Source organism: Rhipicephalus sanguineus, unplaced genomic scaffold, assembly GCF_013339695.2.
Source record: "Rhipicephalus sanguineus isolate Rsan-2018 unplaced genomic scaffold, BIME_Rsan_1.4 Seq4835, whole genome shotgun sequence".
NCBI classification, from domain to species: Eukaryota; Metazoa; Arthropoda; class Arachnida; order Ixodida; family Ixodidae; genus Rhipicephalus; species Rhipicephalus sanguineus.
In genome coordinates this window covers 21,293-26,615 of record NW_023615351.1, presented here as the reverse complement: position 1 = coordinate 26,615, position 5,323 = coordinate 21,293, and positions in this window count along the sequence as shown.

Sequence of the window (5,323 nt, the reverse complement as noted above, 5' to 3'; positions counted from 1 at the left end):
CTGAAAAGACAGTTAGAAAACTGTCCCCATTCCTAGTCTCAAAATGCTTGGTAGATGCACTTGGACCAGGCTACAAAGCCACAAAAATGGCAAGTGGAGACCTCCTCATTGAAGTGCGAGACAAAAAACAATATGCAAAACTGTCCAGTCTGAAGAATTTTGGTGATGTCTCCATAACTGTATCTGCGCATCGTTCAATGAACACTGTCCGAGGTGTTGTGTCAGAGGATGATTTGGTTGACCTGACCGATGCTGAACTTCTCGAGGGTTGGAAACATGAGAATGTAGTCAACGTCCAAAGAATTAAGATCAAGCGAGATGGCAAGGATATTCCAACAAAGCACATAATCATTACTTTTGGCTCCAGCGTTCTTCCAGACACACTTGTAACAGGTTACACAAAGCTCCGTGTCCGCCCATACATTCCAAATCCCCGACGATGCTTCCAGTGCCAAAGGTATGGTCACGGTTCCCAGACGTGTCGAGGCCAGCCCACATGTCCCAAATGTGGATCCACTGAGCACAACCCAGAAACATGCGAAAATGCACTTCACTGTGTGAACTGTGATGGCGAGCACGCCGCGTACTCGCGCTCGTGCCCATCTTGGAAAAAGGAGAAGGACGTAATCGCACTAAAAATCAAAGAAAACATTTCGTTCGGGGAAGCGCGGAAACGCCTCTCGTTCCTTCAAGGAACAAAGTATGCTGATGCGGTGCGTAAAGGGGCAGCACCGCAGCAGCCCCAGGCAACCTCCTCTCGGCTGGCGCGTAGCGAGCCAGTGGCGGTGCCACCTGCCCCTTTGGCGGTAGCAGGTAAGACTACTCCGCCTACATCGAAGCAGAGCCCCTCAACCTCTGGGCTGTTGGGGCAACGGGCCTCTCCGCATGCGGCGAGGTCTCTAGTAAGGCCGACGAGCCTGCAAAGGCGGGCGTTCACTGCCTCACTCGAGGCGATGGACACCAGCAAATCTCCTTCGGCGTCGACGATGTCGAAGGACCGAAGCGGTTCGCTTGAGCGCTTGAAAAAAGAAAAAGCGGCTCGAGTGATTGCGCCTGATAAAGGTACATAGACCTGGAAAGTACTTGTACGCAGAGAACCTACACTACACTACTCTACAAATCAAAATGGATACACAAATAATTCAATGGAATGCGAGAGGTCTAATTCGCAATCTGGATGATATCCAAGAGCTACTTTCTGAATTCCAACCAAGGTTATTCTGCGTACAAGAAACACATTTAAAGTCAAGCCACAAAAACTTTCTCCGACAGTATGTCGTCTTTCGCAAAGACCGCGAGGACGCTCTTGCGTCATCTGGTGGCGTTGCGATTATAGTAGACAAAACTATACCGTGTCAAGGACTACAGCTGCGAACGCCCCTGGAAGCGGTGGCCGTTCGAGCTGTGCTTCTAAATAAACTCATCACCATTTGTTCGCTTTACATACCCCCGCATTACCAATTACACAAACAGGAATTTCAGTCCCTAATCAATGAATTACCAGAACCCTACCTTGTTCTAGGTGATTTCAATGCCCACAGCAGCTTGTGGGGTGACTCTCGCAATGACGGTCGAGGTCGTCTGATTGAAAATTTCCTCCTTTCCACTGGTACATGCCTACTAAATAAAAAAGAGCCCACGTTTTTTAGCCTCGCGAACAAAACATACTCATCCATTGACCTTAGCATGATCTCCCCCACTCTCCTACTTGATTTTAACTGGGAAGTGGTTAAAAACCCTTACGGGAGCGACCACTTCCCAATACTACTGAGAACGCCGAAAGGAAACAACCCTCCTCCACTACAGGCCCCACGGTGGAAGCTCGATTCAGCCGACTGGAGCAAGCTTCAGTCTCTCGCTAGCATCTCGTGGGCAGACATTTCTTCCCTAGAAATCGATGCAGCTGTGCAGTATTTTACTGCTTTCATAATCGACGCCGCCACACAAAGCATATCTGAAGTAAAAAATCTGACAGGCAAACGCCAAGTCCCTTGGTGGGATGACGAGTGCCGTAAGGCTCGTAAGAGACAAAACAAAGCCTGGGGGCTGCTGCGCGATTCGCCGACTGCAGAAAATGTAATGAATTTTAAACAGGTGAAATCCCAAGGCCGGAGAACCCGGCGGCACTCTAGAAGAGAGAGTTGGCAGAGATTTCTCTCAAGCATCAACTCCTACACGGATGAGGCAAAGGTATGGAACAGAATTGGTAGGATCGAGGGCCGACAAACATCTGTTCTTCCTTTGGTGAACACACACGGTGACTCCTTGGAAGATCAGGCTAATTTCCTGGGTGCACACTTCGAACATGTATCTAGTTCATCACACTATTCTGAAACCTTTAAAACGTACAAAACACAAATAGAACGGCAGAAATTAGAACGTAAAAGTGCGAACACTGAAGGATACAACCAACCTTTCTGCCTAGCAGAGCTGCAGGCGGCAGTGAGTTGCTGCAACAAATCTGCTCCAGGTCCCGACCGTGTAATATATGAAATGATAAAAATTTACCCCAAGAAACACAAAAAACTCTGCTTTGCCTCTACAACGCCGTGTGGTTTTCCGGTGAAATCCCCTCTGCATGGAAAGAAGCCATTGTGATCCCGATTCTGAAACAGGGGAAGGATCCATCTTCTGTTTTGAGCTACCGGCCAATAGCACTTACGAGCTGTATTTGCAAAGTACTTGAAAAAATGATAAACCGGCGCCTGTTACATTTCCTAGAATCGAATAAACTGCTTGACCCATATCAGTGCGGGTTTAGAGAGGGTCAATCCACGACTGACCATCTCATACGTATTGAGGCACAAATTCGAGAAGCTTTCGTCCACAAGCAATTCTTTCTATCTCTATTCCTTGACATGCAGAAGGCATACGATACTACGTGGCGCTTTTGAATTTTAAGAGACCTCTCACATCTAGGCATACGCGGCAGAATGCTAAATGTAACAGAAAGCTATTTGTCGAACCGTACTTTCCGTGGTCGAGTGGGAAATGTTTTATCGCGACCATTCGTGCAGGAAACTGGAGTGCCTCTGGGAGGGGTGCTCAGCTGCACGCTTTTTATTGTTAAAATGAACTCCCTACGTCTGTGCATCCCATACAGTATGTTTTATTGTACATATGTCGATGATGTACAAATAGGATTTAAATCGTGTAATCTCGCTATCTGTGAGCGGCAGGTTCAGCTTGGTCTGAACAAGGTGGCCAAGTGGGCAGGCGAGAACGGCTTTAGTCTAAATGCACAAAAGAGCACTTGCGTCGTATTTTCGAGAAAAAGAGGTATGTATCCTGATCCCGACATTAACCTGCAGGGCCAACGCCTACCTGTAAAAATGGAACAAAAATTCTTGGGAGTCATTCTGGACGCGAAGCTAACCTTTGTGCCACATATAAAGTACCTAAAAAATAAGTGTATGAAAACAATGAATGTTTTGAAAGTGTTGTCACACACTGCATGGGGTAGTGGACAAGAAATGCTTATTGAACGTCTACAAAAGCCTCATCCGCTCACGTCTAGACTATGGAGCCGCAATCTATCAGTCTGCCTCATCAAGCGCCTTGAAAATGCTGGACCCCATCCATCACCTAGGTATTCGGCTATCTACTGGTGCTTTCAGGACAAGCCCTGTAGAAAGCCTCTATGTGGAATCGAACTAGTGGCCACTCCATTTGCAGAGAACATATTCATCTTTTGTGTATTTTGTCAAGGTTAACGCAAACAACGAACACCTCTTACACTCTACTATCAATGATTTGTCCAGTGCTGCGCTGTTTGACAAGCGCCCCTCGATGGGACAGCCCTACTCACTTCGTGTGAGGGGCCTAGCTGAGGAAACCGGTGTGCCCCTTATTGAACACCGTTTGGTGGCTCCCTCTGTACGTCTCCCGCCATGGCAGTGGCAGCTTATAGACTGCGACGTATCTTTCGTGGAAGTTACGAAGCACGCACCTACTGCACACATCCGCATACACTTCCTCGAATTACAGCACAAGTACTCTTACCCTGAATACTTCACAGATGCATCAAAGTCTCACACTGGTGTGTCCTACGCAGCGGTCGGACCATCGTTTTCGGATGCCGGCATTCTGCATCCCAATACAAGCATCTTCACTGCAGAAGCTTATGCGATACTTGCGGCCGTTAAACATATTAAGGAATCAAAATTACAAAAGACAGTTATATATACGGATTCCCTGAGTGTGGTAAAAGCCTTGAAAACTTTAAAAAAACATAGAAACCCTATCCTTACTTCACTGTACATATTGTTATGCAGGATATACACACTCAAGCAGCATGTTGTTGTATGCTGGGTGCCAGGGCACCGCGAGATCGAAGGGAACGTGTTGGCGGACCAGCTAGCTGCATCCGCCCACGAAAACGCCGCCGAAACACCCATCGCTGTCCCTGCGCTAGATCTGAAGCCTTTCCTTAAACGGATGCTCAGAGCCCATTGGCAGCACTTATGGGATAAGGAAAAACAAAATAAACTACACCTTATAAAACCGCATCTTGGTAATTGGCCGCCGACATCTAAAACACGTCGTACAGAAATAACACTCTGCAGACTTAGAATAGGACACACACACAGCACACACTCATACCTTCTGTCCGGTGGCGATCCACCTTTGTGTGATAGATGTGGGGAACCTCTCACCGTCCTTCACATACTAGTGCAATGCACGGAACTACACGCTCAAAGAAACAAGCACTTTCCGTTAATATACCGGCAACAGTTGCCACTTCATCCCGCTGTGTTTTTAGGCAGGGAACCACTTTTTAAATACCAGTCGCTTCTTCAATTCATAAAATATACCAGCAATTTCCAAGTTATTTTCCCGGGTAACCCGTAGCGCGGCCTCATAACTGAGGTTGCGGCTGCGGTAGTACTACCAACAAAAAGCACCTACCTCCCGGCCTTTGGGCGCAAAGGCCCTAAGGAGGCATTCGTGTTAGTTAAATTATCTCACTTGTAGAAATCATACTCACTGGCCATTGATCGCACACCCATAGATCACATCACTGATCAGTGTCATAATTTTATGCTATATACACATTTTTTACGCTGCCATACAGCGCGTGATTTTAGGCCTCTATACAGCCGTATTACATTTACCACCGAAACTCACTAGTCAACGCAAACACCACATCATCAGACATGGCGGTCTTTGGCCACCCATGGCCCTTGCGCCACAAAAACCCACTAATCATCATTACTTCGGACAAAGGTCTAGCAATGAAGCGTTGTCACGTCCTGCGAAGCCTGCGACGTCCTGCGACGCGAAGAACTCCCCTGTCAAGGAAGGAGGTCAATATACCGGAGTA